General features: G+C 45.7%; 2 long non-coding RNA genes across 2 annotated transcripts; both read right to left on the minus strand.

Moving 5' to 3' along the window:
- Positions 1-292: 292 nt before the first annotated feature.
- On the minus strand, positions 293-3,505 carry LOC128315876 (uncharacterized). Its single transcript, XR_008298993.1, has 3 exons — positions 1,320-3,505; positions 746-852; positions 293-527 (listed from the first exon to the last, which is right to left on the minus strand). It is a non-coding gene; the product is annotated as an uncharacterized LOC128315876 (long non-coding RNA).
- A 6,391-nt stretch (positions 3,506-9,896) lies between these two features.
- LOC113601928 (uncharacterized) lies at positions 9,897-19,809 on the minus strand. Its single transcript, XR_003423276.2, has 3 exons — positions 18,580-19,809; positions 16,120-16,399; positions 9,897-10,138 (listed from the first exon to the last, which is right to left on the minus strand). It is a non-coding gene; the product is annotated as an uncharacterized LOC113601928 (long non-coding RNA).
- Between the last annotated feature and the right edge of the window lie 437 nt (positions 19,810-20,246).

The raw sequence follows: 20,246 nt of genomic DNA on the forward strand, positions 1-20,246 counted from the left end.
ACCAAGGTATTTCGTAAAGGCACTGGATATCCAGGGATTCCAAAGGAAGGGGGGCAGGGAATCCACCAGTCCTAAACCCTCTGAAGGTTCAGATTTCAGTGCTGGCTGCAGACCTGAGCAAAGTTCACTGCTCCCTTTTCACGACATGCTACATACTTTGCAAGTTCCCACTTGCTTCTTAGAGAGGAAAAAATGTGGCCTCTGCGTTCAGGTTGCTAAGGACAAACGGGGCCAATTTAACCATGCATTCCTGCTCTGAAAGATAGGCCAGTTGTTTTTCTCCCCACCCCCCACCGTAAATACCAGAAGCTCTGGGTTCTCCCCACACTCCACAAATACTTTTGCTCCAACTTCGAAGCCCTCTTTCGTCCATGGTGGAAATTCAGTTATTTCATTCAGTTGTTTTTGCTGCCTGCGTCTGACATCTTGACAACACGGAAGATTGTTGGACTGTGTAGCACATCTTCTTATCAGACACTTGGCTTAATTTTTCTCTTGATAATGGTGGGTATTTAAGACGCACGTGACTGTTGGACGATAAAAGAAAACTTTCATGATTCTGTGTCTCTCCCTTTTCTTTTTTTACTTTTTTGTTTTGTTTTGTTTTTACTTTGACCTCGAGATACATATGTCTACTTAAAGGTGTTTTGAAGAGAGAGAAGGAAACAGACAGGGCTTTGAAAGGAAAAACAGACGTCTAATTGGCTGTCTTTTGCAGACCCCTCAGTGACCCTGCACTGAATACCTCTAATGGAGACGTGTGATCTTGAAGCCTCCACCGTGATAAACAAATTCTATCTCTTCAACTTGTTTGGCAGCAGAATTCTTTATTCTCCTCATAAAGGACTTTTTCTGTAAATGAGTAAGGCATTAGCATAGGTACATTCTAGAAGGGGAGAAGATGGCTTTCCAATTTTATAGATATACTACGTTTTTAAAAGGGAATTTGGGTCCCTCATCAATGTAATTCACGTCCGTGTGTCATTTTCCATGATACTATAAAAAGCAGAATTCATTTGCATTCAAAGCCATAGTTGCTAACTCCAAAAAGTTCAGAAAATCAGTTAGGAGGCAACCAGCTTTACTCCTAAAATAAATAACCCTTATGGCATTGTTTTTGTGCAACCTTGGAACTTCCCGTGCTGTGAACCGTTTGGGTGGTCAAGGGGGAAAGTAGTAAGAGTCAATTCAAATTCGTCTGTGCTTCAAAAAACACATGGGATGATGGGAGTTTTTTATTAAGTGATGTGGAAATAGGAGAGGTAGGGAGGGGATATCCCCATTCCTAGTGTTGTCAAAGGGCTGCAAGGGTCACTCACCAGAAAGCTCTGCATTTCACCTCCACCTTAACTTCTTGGGGATGGCTGGGGTCGTCGCCTCCTTTCTTTCCCCCCAGGCTTTTGGAGTTACAGAAAGGTTGAGACCAACGTCACATTCTGGGATTCCAATATGTGTAAGAATAAAGACATCCCCAAACAAGGTTTTAAAAATGGGTTAGGCTTTAATATTTAATATTTATTAATGTCATCTGTGAATGTTCAATATAATAGAGGCTATCATTCCAGTTATAGCATATTCTTATGTGGAAATAGTGCGAAAAATTTTGCATTTCAGGCGTGAATGTGGGGCTCATGCCTCCAAACCCATCTCCGTACCAGATCATGCTTATAGACAAAGATCAGCATGGCGTAATGGAAAGAGCACTGGTTGGGGTGCCTGGGTGGCTCAGTTGGTTGGGCAACTGACTTCAGCTCAGGTCATGATCTCACAGGTCGTGGGTTCGAGCCCCACGTCGGGCTCTGTGCTGACAGCTCAGAGCCTGGAGCCTGCCTCAGATTCTGGGTCTGCCCCTCCCCTTCTCACTCTCTGTGGCTCTCTGTCTCTCAATAATAAATAAACGTTAAAAAAATTTTTTTAGAGGGGCGCCTGGATGGCTCAGTCGGTTGAGCGTCCGACTTCGGCTCACGTCATGATCTCGCGGTTCATGGGTTCGAGCCCCGCATCGGGCTCTGTGCTGATGGCTCAGAGCCTGGAGCCTGTCTCAGATTCTGTGTGTGTCTCTCTCTGTGCCCCTCCCCCACTCGCACTCTGTCTCCCTCTGTCTCAAAACTAAATAAACATTTAAAAAAAAAATTTTTTTTTTTTTTAGAAAAGAGCACTGGCCTGGAAGCCATGAGGATCTCATGAGGTTCTATTTTTATCTGAGCCTTGGTTTTCTCATCTAGAAAGGGAATATGTTGCCCCAAGTGGTCCCCCGGGTCTCTTCTGGTGCTCTTTTTGTGACCATGTATTGTGTTTATGACTCCTAGACGTGGGGCCTGTCAGTCCAGCCAGAAATGGAGAAAAACAAGGCGAGGTAATCAGATACCAGTAAAGATAAACAGGCTTAGAAACACACACGTCAGAGACCAAGTAAACAAAGACAACGATGTCGGACGAGAGTTACAACGGGGAGACGGGCAAGTGCCAGTGGACGTCCGCTGTAGCTAACTCTACCTTTGTTGGTCTCCTGACAGGCAGCGGCAATCATGGCGGCTCAGGGCACAGTCCCACAACGTCCATGAGACCCAGACCCGATCTCCCATCACCCCCCCCCCAGCGGTCCAGTTCTTCAGCGTTGCCTAATAGGTGAGTACAGCTCACGGGAAGAATCATGCCCTTGCTTAATGTTTTTGATGTCACTCATTCCCCATCACAAAGCAAAGATCTCTCCTCTCAGTGTCTCCTACGAAGAAAAACATGAAAGCAACACCACTACCAGTCCACCTCCACACAAGTCTTCATGGTGAGTAAGCCCGAGACCCAAGATCAGGAAAGATCAAGTAGAAACAAAACTCTCTTTCCCCTCATGGTGTAGCCTAGCTAACATTAATGATTAAAATATTGTGCTGTTTCATCTCGGATTTCAACAGCGCTTGAGTCCCAGGGTTGAGGCCTCAGGCACTAAATAAAGAGAACACTGATTGTTGGAACTGGAAAGCATCTAAGCATCTATTAGCTCAGCCTACCATGAAAAGTAGGAATTCCTTTAACAAAATCCTCATACATGCCTATCCAGCATCTCAGTGGTAATAGCAGGAACAATGTAATGATGATCATTATTATGATAATGACACTTATTTCATACATACCACGTGACAGACACTGGACTAAGTACCTTGAGTACTGACTACAAATCAGCACTGTTTTTAGGATGTTGTATATACTAACTTCCTGAATCATTGTAATGGCTCTCACGTTATGCAGGAATCGGTGGAAACAGACAGGGGTTAAATAACTTGCACGAGGTCACACAGCTGGACAGAGAGGAGCTGGGGAATTGAAAGAAAAGTCTAGTTCTGGATCCTGTCCCTCTAGCCCTATGGCACCAGTGGGGACAGGGGAGAGAGACAGGGTAAGGACATGGAGTATATTTCAACACTACTTAATAGAAAGATCTTTAGTTCTCTGAGCCAAATCTGCCTCTTTCAATCTTCGTATTGCCCACTAGCCTTAAACAGAGCAATAATTATTCCTTCTTCAGTCTGACAGTCCTTGAGATCAGGGCTTTGCAAACTATGGTCTGATTTTGTGCGGGCCATGAGCTCAGAATGGATTTCAAGTGCTCCTGTTGTTGAAAAAAAACAATCAAAAAGAGAATAATATTTCATGACACATGAAAATACATGAAATTCAAATGTCAGTAGCCACAAATAAAGTTTTATTGGAACACAACCGTGCTTCTTCATTTACACACTGTGACTGCTTTCACTCTACTGCAAGGTCAGAATTAAGTAGCTGCAGCAAAAAACCAGTGGCTCAGTTGGTGAAGCTGCCGACTCTTGATTTCGGCTCAGGTCATGATCTCATCGTTCGTGAGTTTGAGCCCCACATCGGGCTCTTCACTCACAGCACAGAGCCTGTTTTGGATCCTTTGTCTCCCTGTCTCTCCCACCTGCGTGCACATGTGCGTTCTCTCTCTCTCTCTCTCTCTCTCTCTCTCTCTCTCTCAAAAATAAATAAGTGTTAAAAAAAAAAAAGTAGTTGCGACAAAAAACTCTATGGCCCAGCAAATCATAAAATATTTACTCTGTGGGGCACCCGGGTGGCTCAGTTGGTTGAGCGTCCGACTTTGGCTCAGGTCATGATCTCTCAGTTCATGAGTTCCAGCCCTGCATCGGGCTCTGGGTTGACAGCTCCGAGCCCGGAGCCTGCTTTGGATTCTGTGTCTCGGTCTCTCTCTGCCCCTTCCCCACTCATGCTCTGTCTCTGTCTCAAAAAGAAATAAAACGTTAAAAAAAAATTTTTTTTTGAAATATTTACTATCTGACTCATCACCAATAACATTTGCTGACCCCTATGTTAGATACCTGAAGGCAGTTCTCATGTCCATTCTTAAATGTGCTCTTTTTCTATGGTGAATATTTCAAATCCCCTTCCCTCCTCCAAACTCTCCTTGTCTTGAAAGCTATTCCCTGGAATTTCTTTGGTACCGTGTATTTTCTCCTTCTTAAAGCGGCACCCGGTGCTACAATCCCACAATGGAATAGGTCTCAACAACGAAAAGGAATACACTAGCCAGATACCCAGTGGCAAGGATAAATCTCCAAATCTTTATGCTGAGTGACAAAACCTTACCTAAAGAGTTCTTATGATATGATGGCGTATACCTGAAATTCTAAAGCAGGCAAAACTAATCTATGGTGCGGAAAAAAAAGAAACAAATGAACACGAGAGCCAGGGTTGTCTATGGGAGAACAGGCAGGGATTGGTTGGGATGGGCATAAAGGAACTCTCTGGGACAATGGAAATATTCCAGAGTTTGACAGTCATTTGGATCACACAGTTGTAAACACTTGCCACACTAAATCTAAAGAGCGGCTTACAACTTGTACCTGACATTGTATCTGTCACCACCCCCCCCCCAAAAATATTGTCAACGAATATTGAACTCTACTTAATACTCTGCATGCTGGAAGGTTGGGTGGGGGGGAAGGGTATCAACGCCTGCCACTTATTTTGAAACGTGTCCCCAAGTCAACGTGTAAACATCAACGCGATCGCACGGTCGGACAGAAGAACGGACAGATGATGAGGTACGGGACAGAGCAACATGAGTAAAATGTGCAGTGTGGAACCTGGGTGGCGGGCATATGGGTGTTCACTGTCGACTTCTTTCAGCTTCCGCGGTTAAAAACCTTTCATGGTAAATTCTCTTCTTCCAAAGAAAATTTTCATGATCAGATATTGAGGTGGGGGAGGGGTAAAAGTCATGCCTGGTGTGAACCAAAGTACTTCAAGTGTAGCTCAAAGTGACACTATGACGTCCCCTCACCTGGCAGTCATTTTTGTGTTAACTTGTGTCGTCCTTCCAAGCAACTGTCTGGGTTCAAGCGTCCTTGCTTCGTTTCACCCAAAGAAGCGTCTGGGGTATAACTGTTGGGGCTGGTGATGGGAACGTCTTCAAACTTCAAAACTTCAAACTTCAAACTTCTACTAAGTTCACCTCGCGGTAAGAGGCCCCCCCTTAACTTCTGCATCGTTTAAATTCTGGGTCTGGGGGCGCCTGGGTGGCTCAGTCGGTGAAGCGTCCGACTTCGGCTCAGGTCACGATCTCACGGTCCGTGAGTTCGAGCCCCGCGTCGGGCTCTGTGCTGACAGCTCAGAGCCTGGAGCCTTCTTCAGATTCTGTGTCTCCCCCTCTCTCTGAACCTCCCCCGTTCATGCTCTGTCTCTCTGTCTCAAAAATAAATAAACATTAAAAAAAAAAAAGAAAAAAAAATTCTGGGTCTGTAGTTTATTACACAAAGATGCCGAAAATGAAAGGCGCCGAAACCTCCCCCGTGCGACGACGTCCCCGTCAAATTCACTTGGGGAAAACAGCGGAGATGCCACAAGCGGGCTTGCGGGCCTCGTGGAGTTGTAGAAAGAATGTGTTTGATCGTGGCCGGGTTCCTGGCCTCCTGCACCTCGCCGGTAGGTCGGCATATGCGTTTCTCACACCACGGTCCGCTGTCACCCGACAAACGACAGGCTCGCCACTGTTAGAAATACCAGATGAGCATGTGTGCGTGATACAAATTTTAAAAAGTCCTCAAAAATACGCAGCCTAATCTCTGGATCCACTGTTTCCTTAAAGGACCTCTGCAGTGTGCAATCTGCGGGCTGATTCTGTTGCTTTTATGCAAAGCCAATATTAGTAGCAATAACACAAGCATGCTTCGACTATTTAGAGGTCAATTAGCTGGAAAATTCTGCTTTCTGAATGGAAGCTAAGAATCAAGGAAGCAAGCAAGAAAAATCCTGAGGGCGGTCAAATAGCTGCGGGAGCCTCAGGGCACCAGGCTTCCGTACTTACTCCTGGAAGAGTCCCGAAAGCCAACACCCACAGTCCTGTGATACGGATATTGGGAAAACGCTAACAAGTCTGGATTTCCAGCTCCTACCTGACCAGATGTCGCACGTAGACAGGCAGGAAAGCAGCAAAAGTGGGAAGAATTATTACCCACCATGGGAAACTCAAAACAGACTATAATTTGGAAGGATGAATTTACAGGCAAAAGAGGCCTATGTTAATGTATGTTAATACTACCAATAAAAGAGGGGTGCCTGGGTGGCTCAGTCGGTTGAGTGTCCCCCTCTTGATTTTGGCTCAGGTCATGTTCTCAGGGCTCATGAGACAGATCTCCGTATCAGGTTCCGTGCTGACAGCACAGAGCCTGCTTGGGATTCTGTCTCTTCCTCTCTCAAAATAAATAAATAGGGGCGCCTGGGTAGCTCAGTCAGTTAAGCATCAGACTTCGGCTCAGGTCACGATCTCATGGCTCGTGGGTTCGAGCCCCGCATCGGGCCCTGTGCCGACAGCTCAGAGCCCGGAGCCTGCTTCAGATTCTGGGTCTCCCTCTCTCTCTGCTCCTCCCCCGCTCATGCTGCCTCTCTCTGTCTCAAAAAGAAATAAAACATTAAAAAAAATTAAAGAAAAAGAATAGTTCCATAAGATATTAAAGAGGATCTTTAAAAAACAGAATTAAAAAAGGGGAGGGGCTATTACAGACACATTCAGGAAATGTTGGCCTAGTAGTTAAGGCTGACACGTTTCTATTAGGATTCTAGCCATTTCTGAAAAGAAAGAACATTGGGTTTTATTGTGGGGTGTTTTGTGTTTTTTTTTTTTTGGTGTTTGCTTTTTGGTTTGGGGGTTGTTTTTTTTGTTTCGTTTTGTTTTTTTCCCTTCCTCTTCCCACTCCACGCCTTTTTTTTTTTTTTCCTCGTATTTTGGCCGAAACCTAGTGATGCAATTCTCTGTTCTCATCATAATGATGTCCAAGGGTCTGCCCGCATCTTCTGGTCTAGGCGTGGCTCTGATTCTCTCACACAGGTGTTTCCTCTCCTGCCCCCACCCTTGACAATTCCCTTTGCACAAAAATCTGTTTCGTACAAATTCCAGGCACCGTTTCTAGCTTCTGAGAACACCTTCTAAATCGTCCACATGATCGCTTTCCTCTCCGCTTCCTTCCCTTGGCACTCCCTAGTTTGTTTCACCCTCTGTTTCTTCTCCAAACCGCGTGCCAACATTTTACGCGCAGAAGCCACTTTTCGGTGCCTCCTGTATTTCCTCTCTCGCCTAGTGGTTTTGCACCCGTTTTTCTTTTTTCTGCTTTTGCTCTCCTCCGCGACGTTTATTTCATATCCCGAATCTCCACGCTCTCTCCTCTTCTGCTGAATCGAAAGCTTGAAATGGACAACCCCTAAAACTCTCCCTTTCCTTCCGCTGTACCATCCCCGCCATCTGGCCCCTGAACATGGATTTCTCCAGAGTGAGCCCAGCAGCCTGCACAGCGTCAACGGATATTCTATTCCTCCCCTTCTCTGGGCTGTCACCTTGACAGATAGCGCCCACCCATCTGTCGGCATCGAACTACAAACCGACAGACCCGTGTTCAGTCTTGAAATCTGCCTCTTATTCAATGTCTCTCGGCCTCCGTTTCCACATCTATAAAATGGACCTATATAATACCCATCCTGTCTCTAATGTCTCTAATTCTCGGGTCTGATCTATCTGACGGGGTTGGGTAGGGCCAATGAGGCCATGTTTCTACAACCTCTTCATTGGTTGTAGACTGTGATTGCTTTATTCTTTCACTTGGGAACTCCCGTTCCTATTGAAGTCCTGGGAGTAGAGCCTCATTTTCTTTTACCGTCTTAATTTCTTCTTGGTCTAACGGGTATGTGCTCAGGCCCCCCCTTACCACCACCCAATTCGCCAGCTGAGATGAAATTCACTTCCGGCACCACTGTTTTATCAGAACAAGGGTTGTCAATAGGGAGCCCGACGGGAGAGGGGTTACGTGAGCCTCAGATTCTCTGGCCGAAGAGCCGGCCCCATCACTTGCTAGATGTGGGAAATTGAGAACGTCCGCTAGGCTTTATTTCCTCAGTTTTCTCATCTTTCAAATGGGGGTAGCAGCGACCATGTCCGGTAGGGCAGGTGGCTGTGATACTGAGGCACAGTCAGAGGCCACAGGCCGTGCCTAGCACATGGTAAGCTCTCAGTGACGCGTGCCTCTCAGTTATTTGTCATTACCTGCCTTTTCTGCCCTGCCTTCTCCGTCGTAGGTCCCTTTTATTCTCCGTTTCCTTCTGCCTCACCTCTCTGCCTGTCACTCCCCTGGCAGCGGGCACTGCCCCCCCCCCCCCCCACACACTTTCCGTGAAATCTCAGGGGAAGAGTTCAGACTTTGAAGCCTCCCAAAGGTCCTCTCCTCCTCCGGATTCTTTTCTGGCATCCTCCCCGTGTTTTCACTGTCCTCCTGATTAGAGAGTATGTCAGCAAGGCAGGATAATTTACTGATATATTAATTTGTGCTCCTATCTCAGCCTTTGCTGGCTCTCTGCTCTACAGAGGAAGCCAGGCCCCTCTGTGCCCCTGCCTCGGGGGAGGTCCGTGTTGAGAGGACAAAGGGAAGGCACCTGGCTTTTGTTTCGCCAGAGCCGCACGCTCTGGAGGGAGATCGTGCCAGCCAAGAGGAAGAGAGGGAAAGGCCAGGAACTGTGAATGGAGAGAGAGAGAGAGAGAGAGAGGAAGGGAAGGAGGGAAGAGGAGACGACCAGGCTCCTAGCAAGACTGTGGTCCCCATCTGCAGCTGCCCCCCACCCCGGGGAAGCAGCTAGGCCACAAAGAGGGTGGCTTTAAGTCATGTCTCGATAACTAGCCACTAGGAACAGGCCGAGAGGCTCAGCAAACATTCCACCAACTGTTCCCTTCACTCAGCGTGCCCATGGGTAGCAGAGCCACAGCACTAGGAAGCCCATGGGGCATCTGGGTGGCTGGGTCAGTTAAGCCTCCAACTTGGACTCAGGTCATGATCTCGACGTGGGTGAGTTCGAGCCCCGCGTCAGGCTCTCTGCTGACAGCACCGAGCCTGCTTCAGATCCTCTGCTCCCCTCTCTCTCTGCCTCTCTCTCTCTCTCTCTCAAAAACAAATAAACATAAAAAACAAACCAACGAAGAAAGAAATAAGGACGCTCGTGCAGGCCAGGACGGCGGCGACCAGAGGAGAGAGTGACAGAGTGAAAGGACACAATGCCTGTGGCCCTCTCAGACTGTTCCGGGATCTTCACAAGCGTGAGAGCTGTTGCTCCCCAAGACGCAGATGGGGAAGCTGGCTGATGCACAGAGAGGTCAAGCAACGTATCCAAAATCACACAGCTGGACACGGTGAAGCCAGGGGCCTAATTCAGGTAGAAATACTAAAAGAGGCCACCACCAAAACAACAAGCAACCACAAAAAAGGCCCCCAACGCATCGCGGAATGTGAAGACTGAAATGCTGCGCAGACCACAAAACAACAACACTGAAGCCGAAATCAGGAGATAATCTGCGTGCCACGGGAAGTGGGGGCGGGGGGATAGGGAGGGCCAAGGAAAGGCCTGGAAGAGCGGACCCACTTGTTTTTCTGCAAAGGGCCCGGGCATCAATGGCTCTGTGGCTCCTGCCGAACTGCATTCCGACGATGGAAATACTGTCTTCATTAAGATCAAGCAGCAGCACACGCGGTCAGAACATAGAGTCAAGTCAAGGGCGTCCGGAACTCGCCCTCGTCCCCTCCGGTTACCCCGTCCGTGTACGTCATTTAACCGTGCCGAGCCTGGCTCTCACCTGTAAGATGAAGACAAAGAAATCCCCTAGCTCAGCAGTTCTCATCGTGGAGGCACGGGGCAGTAAGCAGAAAGTTATTATTAATTATTGTTATCATTCCACCGGCTAGTCCTGCTCAGTCCCACAGCTGCCCAGATGTTGAGCATCCTTGAATGTCAGACATTGCGCTGGGCGTTGAGGAGTCCCGGCCCTCAAGCCAGCCGGGATCTCATTGGAACAGAGACCTATGAGGGGGCCCTTCCAGTGCAAGGTGGTGAGTGCTATACATAGGATAATGCCAGGATCCACCTGGGGGGGGCCCAGGGCCAGAGCCCCTAAGGAGACCGCAGGGTGGGAAGGAGGACGGGTTTCCTGCAGAAGTTAATGGCCTGGAGACATTCACAACTTCACAAACAACAGTAACCTCTGTCTCACAGCGGGCGAGGAACCTCCCCACTCCCCATCCACCCTTCTGAAAGGCTCCTGGGGCCCAAGCCCACTCCGGATCCTGCTCCAGCAGTTAATCTGAGTTTTGAGCTACACAGAGCTTGCATCATCCTGGGCCCCGGACCAAGCCAACAGCGGGGAAGCCAAGACAGCTCAGAGCTGCCGGCACATTCCATAAACCCAAATTTCCAGTGTTGCCTCGAAGAAGACGTGCGAGGGAAAATCTGCATGTGTCAATGAAGCTCGTTGACCAGGTGACCTAAAGAGGAAACGTAAATGTGGGATTCGGACTGGCAAAGTTCAAAGCCTCCGAGTTTGATACCCAGATAGAGATCGGTAAGCTATTAAGAGTAGTCGGCTTCCAAAATCCAGAGGTCGTGAAGAAATGCCCGCTTTGCACCTCAGAGGGACGACCAACAGCACCGAACAGCAGTCTCAGGGAAATGCTCTGCTCAGTTCCCAGCGCAAGATGTACCCGTTCAACGAGATGGAGAATGAACTCAACTGTCCCACTTCCCTATCATGTCAAAAATCCCTAAGACACATTCCGTCTCCAAGGGAAATGATGTGTTTGGGGACCATTTATCCCCCCGCTCTGGATGCAGGAGACTGACAGGAAGTCAAGTCCTCACCTTGACTTCCAACGGCTTTTCAACTCACGTCATCATAGACGTAGCATAAAACCACGGTCCCCCCCTCCCCCGTTTTCCTTGGAAGTCTGTGTTTTGTGCGGGCACCACGATCGAGTCCGCTTGTCTATTTGAGGACACTAGAGGCTCTAAGTCACAACACCCCGCGTATAGCCCATCTATCTATTTATTCCGGAACTCACTGGGAAAGACAAGCTGAGTTATCATTTAGCCAAGAAAACCTGAGCGGCATTTATGTGCGTGAAGTTCAGCACAACCGTCCGACACAGACACAGGCTTGAAGAAAACGCATTACACAGTCTACGCAAATCCCCTCACCGCCCCGGCGGCTGGAGCCCCATGAATGGTCTCCGCGCTGGAGAGCGGAGTTCTAGAATGCTTATCTTCTCCCCAGCCCCCATCCCAACCCTCAAAGATTACGAACACAATCGCTTGTGACAGATTGCTCCCCAGTCTTCTGCCTTAAATTCTAGATGATAAATTCAACACGAAGTGACAGTCACAGCAAGTGTGCAGGGCTGTATCTAAAAAAACTAATTTTACTGAAGTTAGAACTCAGTGAACGAGAAAATGTGAATGTACACCTAGGGCATATCTCAAAACTTTAATCTCTAGGAATGCCATAATGGTTATTTATGGCCGGGATGATATTAATATTTTAAAACATTTCAATAAAGAAGCACCGTGAGACTTTCAAATTGTATTGTTATGCAAAGATAATAATATTTCAATGGGTCCTTCCCTGTGCTGGTATGTTAATGGAGCAAAGCAAAAAAAGAAAGAAAGAAAGAAAGAAAGAAAGAAAGAAAGAAAGAAAGAAAAGAGAATTGGGTTCCATTCCCCAGGACCGGTTGAGAGTCCCTTCCTTGGTTTCCTCTCTGCTAAAGCACAGAGGCAGAAGAACTTCTTTTTCTTATGAATTTCTGCCCCACCCTCACCGCCCCCACCCCAGGCCAGGGATCTTTGCATTTGCAAAAAGGAAAGGTCCGCGTCTTCATTCTCTCTCTTTTTAAAATTCTTCTAACATTTTTATTTATTTCTGAGAGGCTGAGAGAGACAGAGGATGAGCAGGGGAGGGGCAGAGACAGAGAGGGAGACACAGAATCTGCGGCAGGCTCTGGGCTCTGAGCTGTCAAGCACAGAGCCTGACGTGGGACTCGAACCCACGAACCATGAGACCACGACCTAAGCCAAAGTCCGACACATAACTAACTGAGCCACCCAGGCACCCCTGTGTCTTTAATCCTCTTCAATCAAAAGCTCTTGTCTTTTCTTTCATGTATGTAAAGATTACATTTACGTTGCCTCCTGCTATTTTCCTCTGTGAAGGAGTTGCTGGAAAAAAAAAAAAGATTGACTTTTACAGCCAAGAGAGAGGTACAAAATTGCAAAGGTCATCAATGAGTAAACAGATATTAATGGTTAGCCGGATACCTGGTACATAAACAGGTCACATTAATAATTAACACCAGGAAAAACTTAGCACTTTCAACCAAGCTCAGGAAAGTAGGTGTCAGAAACACCAGCTCCAACCCCCCCCCCCCCCGCCCCCGCCGGAATGAGAAAAACCCAGCGATTTCTGGTTGCTAGAGAGTGAAAAATTACCGGTCCATGTTTACATTTCTCATATTCACACCCAAAAACCAGTTTTGAGAGGGTCACGATAAGGAGTGGGATCATGGGGAAAACTTCCGGGGGACCATTGATTCGAAAAGTTACACTCAGCCCATCACTGACTGTGCCCTTGCATTCCTTCCATAGTAGTCTATAAAACTGATCAAGAAATTGACTTTTTCACTAAGCTAGACAGGCTCTCAAAGTAACAGCTCTGTCCGTTATTAGGCCCGTGTGTTCTGTTAAAACTTCTGAGCGGAAAGGGTTTTGCATGTGATGATTGGCATTTACCTCTATTTTTTTTTGAAGACATTTTTCCAAGGTTCACAGAAAAATTGAGAGGAAGGTATAGAGATTTCCATATATCTCCTGCCTCAACACGTAGCCTGCCCCACTTCAACATCCCCCACCTGAGTGGTACATTGGCTACGGCTGATGCATCTACGTTGACACATCGTTATCGCCCAGAGTTTATAGTTTACATTTGGGTTTGCTCTTGGTGTTGCACATTCTATGGGTTTGGACAAATATGTGATGATATGTATCCATCATTATAGTATCATATGGAGTGTTTTCACTGCCCTACAAATCTTCTGTGTTCTGCAGATACGTTCATCCTTCCAATCTCCAATGCCTGGTAATCACTGACCTTTTGACTCTCTCCAGAGTTTTGCCTTTTCCAGAATGTCATATACTTGGAATCATACAGCATGTAGCCTTAAGGATTGGCTTCTTTCACTTGGTAATATGCATTTAAGGTCCCTCCTTGTCTCCTCATAGCTGGATAGTTCATCACCGTTAATGCGGAATAGCATTCCATTGTATGGGTCCATCATTCCATTGTATGGGTCCATCATTCCATTGTATGGATACGCCATGGGTTAACCCTTGGACTACTGAAGGACAACTTGGTTGCTTCCAAGTTTTAGCATTTATAAACAAAGCTGCTGTAAACATCCGTGTGTAATTTTTGGTGTGGATATAAGTTTCATTTTTTTTAATTGGGAAATGCCAAGCCCGAGCTGCAATCATGAAGCCAAAGGTGGCGGGGTGGTTAGAGGGAGGCAGGGAGGCTTCAGGAATGAGATGGCCTCCCAGGACCGTAAGGAACAGGGAATGAATGTGCCTTCGCCCCACAGACTGTTATCCTATGAGTCCATGGCATCACATTTTTTTTTCAAGGAAACCAGATTTCATGTGAAATTTCTAGGTTTCTGGACTTTTAGATGTTGACAATTCTTTGAAACCTTCCTTAGCCCAAACAACACCCATTTACCACAGGCCACACTAGCCTAAATACTTTGTCTGAATTTGGGGCACCTGGGTGGCTCCATTGGTAAGCATCCAGCTCTCGATTTCAGCTCAGGTTCTGATCTCATGGTTTGTGGGTTCGAGCCCCCCATTGGCCTCTGCACTGACAGTATGGAGCCTGCTTGGGATTCTCTCTCCATCTCTCTCTCTGCCCCTCTCCTGCTCACACACTGTCTCTCTCTCTCTTTCTCTTTCTTAAAATAAATAAACATGAAAAAAAGTTTAAAAAAATAAGATAAACCCTTTATCTAAATTTAAAATAAATAAATAAACACAAATCTCTGGAAATTTACTGAGAAGAGCATCTTTCAAATTTATTACAGTCTCTCCTCTCCTTCAAACATACTGTTCTCTATAAAAATATTTCTTTAAACAGAAAACTAATAAAATAAGACAATAGACTTCACAGAAAACTGATACATCTGTCAGGACCTAAACCTTACTCTCAGAACCTGTGAATAAAAGTCAAATGAGATACTTTTATACACAGAGCCTAATGCTTTACAGATGAGTGAGTAGCACCGCTTTCAAATATAACGTGAAAAAACCAATTTTTAAATAAATGTGTAGTTTGACCATCGAGCCCACAGGAGATATTGTGACGTAGCCAACCTGAAAATCAAATTATTTAAGGTTGGTTATACTAATAACAGCCTCTAACCAACTGCTAAGGTTGACTATAAAACCAGACTTGCCAAAAGCAGCAAACGAGATAGGTTCGAGAAGAAGTGGTAAGAAAATCGGGTAAGGTAGAGGGCGCGTTTACTAGTGACATGTGAGGTAAACTTGCACATGAACTGCAGAGGCTGCCCCGGCTCTTGTTCCTGAACAGGTTGTGGAAGGACACGGGTGTCCATCTAATGGTGTCTGTCCCTGCTTCACCACAGCCCCGCCCCCTCCGTGGTTTCTCCTCACCGTCGACAGGTGACCCCATGTGCCATGCTTTCTCATCTCTCCCCACCTCTCTTAGCCTGAAGCCTTAGCCACATCACCCTCACTTTCGACAGAGGCGATTCCTTATTTGTCCCAGAAAACTCAGCTAAATTCAAGTGTCTTCTCTTCCGGAAAACCTCACCTCCCCCCCTCTGTCCAGGGTTCCTCTCTCTCTCTCTCTCTCTGCGTTCTAACTGTCTCAGCATCCGCTGCTGCACTACCATCACAGGGAACCATGGGTGTCTGTACGTCCCCACCAGACCATGAACTCGTGAAAGGCAAGGGCTACCAAGTTCAAGCTTTGAACCCCTACCACCTAACCCTGTGTGTGGAAAGCAGCACATGAATGTTGAATGAATGTATAGATGAATGGAATGAATGGACCCTAGAGGAAAACCCTTGGAAAAAAGACCCTGATAAGTCGGATGTTACTAAGTGATTTTGCTACAGCTTTCTTTCTTGGTCCAAATCTCTGCACGTGTTCACGGCAACGCCATTTATGGCAGCCAGTTGTATTTTAAAGGATCTTACGAATCTGATCAATTGCAGCAATAAAGGATCCAAAACTTCAGTTCTTCAGCTCCCCCATCTGTAAAATGGAGGTGATGATGTCTGCCCCGCTAGGCTCAGAGGGTGGTTGAGGAGACGACCTGAACTGATGTATGGGACCATGTGCAAAAAGAATCACCCTACGAGTGACAAAGCCCCAACTGCAATCTGGAGTAGGTGGTCAACTCTCCTCCACTCATCTCATTCTGACTCCGTTAAAATTCCCTACCTACTGTCTATGGCCCCCTCTGCTTATGAGCAAGGACTCTGTCTCTAACCTTGGGATTCTCAGGCTCACTCAGGAGGACACCCAGCACGTAACAAGGGCTCACTAAACGCTTCTAATAGAATGACGCGCATCACAGATAGGATCATTTCATTCATTCAAACTGTGCTAGACAATATGCAACAAGACAGAATAGGAAAGAAAAGAAGGAAGATAGAAATTATTGACAGGCCACCATTTACCGGGCACTCTATATACCAGATTTTGCTTACTGATTGTAGAGAATGTTGTCCTTATTTGACATGGGGACAATCTGAGTCTCGGTCAGGTGGGTACCATGCCAGGGGGTACACAGTTGTCACCCCGGCTTGAACCCATACACCACACTACCTTCCCACGAGTGCCTTGAGCTCAGAGTTCTCCAGAACATCTGATGTCACAGAACCAATGACTTCCAGAGGAGAATGAAAGCTCAGGGAGCATCTAGTCCAACCCTGGACCATAAAGCACAAAACTGAAGTTCAAAGGGGAGTATGGCCCAGGCCACGAAGACTGTAAAGAAAGACAGTCATGAAAAACACTAGTATGTTTCACATTCACATGGTACGTCCTATCAATATACTATTTTTATTAAATTTACAAGTATATGTATAGATCATGAGACTTTGAAAATTAGTCTACTTTCTTGAGTCTCATATACCTTTATGAAAATAACGTGTATTTGACGTTCACACAGAAGTAATCTTGGGTTAAATCTTAATGTTTTTTTTCTTTCCTGACAAAATTCCACGGACCTCTCTCTAGAAGAATAAACTAAGACTATTGACTAAAAACCCCAGCAGAGAAAGCATAACTCCACAGAAAATGGCCTCCTAACCAACAATTAAAATCATAATGAAATACTGGGGGTGGGGGGGGGGCGGAAAAAAGGCAAAGGTGTCCTCTCCTTCCGAAATCAAAGGAAAAAGTAAAAGAAAATAAATTTCCCATGAAAACTGCCCCAGTCATCTTTAAAAAGCTTTCCCAAATTCCAAGTGGCTCTGTTAGCAGCCATACTTAATGCATGAGGTCGTCATGTAAGAATAAATCTTTACGTAATTCCAAACAAGGACTCTTCAGTAAATAGTTGAAATTAAGGGGGGGGGGGGCAGTTACAGTCATCTGGTTTCCATTAGGATGATAAAATAGTTCACTTGAAACCTTTTACAAGATGCTTTGTTACTGGGAGGTGTCCGCACATATCACTCCATCACTGGCCATTTGACACAACATAAAAGGCTTCAAAAGCCATGTTAGGCCTCTTAATCAAAAACTAATTGTAATAGATATTGGGGAGTGTTAACACGGTGACCGCTAGGTTGTAGCTGTGGTGTGGAAGCCGCAGCGAACATTAAACACAACCCCGAGTTGATAGGCCTTATCTCCATTTCAGAGCTAAGTGCTAAGTACCACGGGCCAGTATCTCCTCGCTATGGCTTTGTACTACTTTTGCAGTTAATTGCCCCGCAAGGCTTCATCTTCTTAATGAAATTTATGGCATTGTCAGAGAACCCAGTAGATACTGCTGTAGTTTAGGCCACTTTACAGAAAACAGAGACATAAACAGAGAGGAAAAGAAAATACATACTCGGAGCCTAATGTGTCCGCAGCCCTCACGGAGGGAAGAGACGCCCCGGCCAGGAGGGAGGGCTTGCCAACGCATTAACTCTTTCAGGCCCATAATGGAATGTTCATACCGTGCCCTTGAAGGGAAGGCTAATAACTAGCATACTAGAACCCACGGCAGGCATTCGATAAATCCTTAATATTCAGCCTTACAAGACTTGATCTCAGATGGACGGGGGCCCATACTCTGTGGATAGCCAGTTATGTCAACCTGGCAAAGGAGAATTTCAAGTTAAAGACCAAGTGTGATTTTGGATCTTGGATTGGATGCTAGAAAAGGGGGGAAAAAAAAATATATATATAGGGGAAAATGTGAAATCTGATGAAGCCTGGAGTTCAGTTAATGGTTTTATACTTTATATATACACATGCAGCTACCTTCTTAGTATCAGGATTAGTATCAGGATTAGCATTATGGAAAAGGTTAACATTAGGGCAGGCTGGGTGAAGGGTGTGTAGGACTTCTCTGGACTATCTCTGAATTCTTCTGCAGCTCTAAGAGTCTTTCACAATAAAAAGGTCTTGGGGGGGGGGGCACCTGGGTGGCTCAGTTGGTTAAGCATTCGATTCGATTTCGGCTCAGATCGTGATCTCATGGTTGTGAGATCGAGCCCCACATCGGGCTCTGTGATGGTGCTGTGGAGCCTACTTGGTTTTCTCTCTCTCTCTCTCTCTCTCTCTCTCTCTCTCTCTGTCCCTCTCCCTCTGTCTCTAGCTCTCAAAATAAATAAACGTTTAAAAAAACAGGTCTTGAAAGCAGTAGCAACTCCAATAATCAAGATACAAAACCATATTCTTTAAAAGCATCTGAGGGGAGCCTGGGTGGCTCAGTCAGTTAAGCAGTGACTTCGGCTCAGGTCATGCTCTCATGGTTCGTGGGTTCAAACCCTGCATCGGGCTCTGTGCTGACAGCACGGAGCCTGAAGCCTGCTGCAGATTCTGCGTCTCCCTCTCTGTCTGTCCCTCCCCTGCTCACACTCTGTCTCTCTCTCTCAAAAATGAATGAACATTTAAAAAGTTTTAAAAGAAAAAGAGCATATGAAATGGAACAAAAAAAAATACGTTACCTTCATCCACTGGCCAATAGGTTTTCTAACCCGTGCCCACTCGGTTTTCTCCATCTTCCTCCGGTGACAATTTCATGTGTAGTTCCACAAAACTCTATTTGAATCTCTGCTTTTATATCTTTTGCGCTTTCCATTAGCTACTCACGCACAAATTCTTCCACTATTGAGCTCTCAGAGGAAAAGGACGGTGCCTTGTTTATCCTGTACCCTCAGAGTTATTTATTTGAAACCATTTGAGCATAGATCCACAGAAAGAACAGTCTTTAACAGAAATTACCATGATCTCATCCCAAAGAGTTATTATATAAATTAGATTGGATTGACTGCTTTAAAAATGTCCAGAATAGGGGTGCCTGGTGGTAGAGCACGTGACTCTTGATATTGGGGTCTTGAGTTTAAGCCCCACATTGGGTGTAGAGAATACTTAAAAAAAAGAAATGAAGTTTTGGGGTGCCTGGCTGGCTCAGTTGGAAGAGCGTTCAACTCTTGATCTTGGGGTTGGGAGTTCGAACATCATCTTGGGTGCCCGGCTGGCTCAGTTGGAAGAGCGTTCAACTCTTGATCTTGGGGTTGGGAGTTCGAGCACCATCTTTGGTGTAGAGATTACTTAAAAATACAATTTTTTTTAAAAGTGCCCTAAATAACAAAGGCCAATATGTGGTAGAATTTATTTCTCTCCCGTATCAGAGTGGTTCAGAAGGTTCTGTTTCTCAAGATGGTCCAGCAGCCCAGCTCCCTTCCATTTTATTTTCTGTCATGCCCTAGGGCATGGCCCATTTATTTTCATGCCCATGATTCATGACTCATGATTGCTCTTGACGGCCATTCCAAGAGGGCTCCCCACTCTCATGCTCACATTTCAGCCCACCTAAGATGGGAAGGATGAAGTCGAGGGCCAGCAGCTTCCTTTTAAGAGCACAACAGAGCAGTTTCGCAAAACATTTCATTCTTAGACGATAGGCCAGAATTTGTTCAAATGGCTGCACCTACTTGCAAGGGCAGCTGGGAAACATAGTCCAGTTAAATGGCTTTATGACCAAAACTAGGAGAAATGGGAAGAAACTGGATATTAGAGGACAATTCTGAATCCCTGCCACAGTTCTTTTATCTTATAGAAATTTACCTAACAAGATATTTATTCTTTTTCTTACAAAAGTTAATTTTAGAAAGCACATTAGTATTTTGTGTGACAGTATTACTGAGAGATCATTCACGTACCATAAAATGTATCCTTTTCAAGTGTACAATTCTGTGGTTTTCCATATATTCACAGAGTTGTACGATCATCACCACGATTTCAGAACATTTTCATCACCTCCCCAACTCCCCATCTCCCCACCTCTATCAAAAACTAGTCCAACTTCTGCCTTTATGCATTTGCGTAGTTTGGATATGTCATATAAAGGGAATCATACGCTATGTGGCATGTTCCTTTAGTGTGACATATCTGTCTATGCTGCAACATGTATTAACACTTCATTCCTTTTTGTGATAATATTCCATTGTATGGATATACCACATTTTGTTGATCCAATCATCCATTGATGGTTCTCTGGGTTGCTTTCACTTTTTGGCTCTTATGATTAATGCTGCTAAGAATATTCCTGAAGAAATGTTTGTGTGGACATATGTTTTCAGTTCTGCTGGGTATGCATGTAAGCATGCTG

The sequence above is a fragment of the Acinonyx jubatus genome, chromosome B3 (assembly GCF_027475565.1).
Source record: "Acinonyx jubatus isolate Ajub_Pintada_27869175 chromosome B3, VMU_Ajub_asm_v1.0, whole genome shotgun sequence".
In the NCBI taxonomy this organism is placed as follows: Eukaryota; Metazoa; Chordata; class Mammalia; order Carnivora; family Felidae; genus Acinonyx; species Acinonyx jubatus.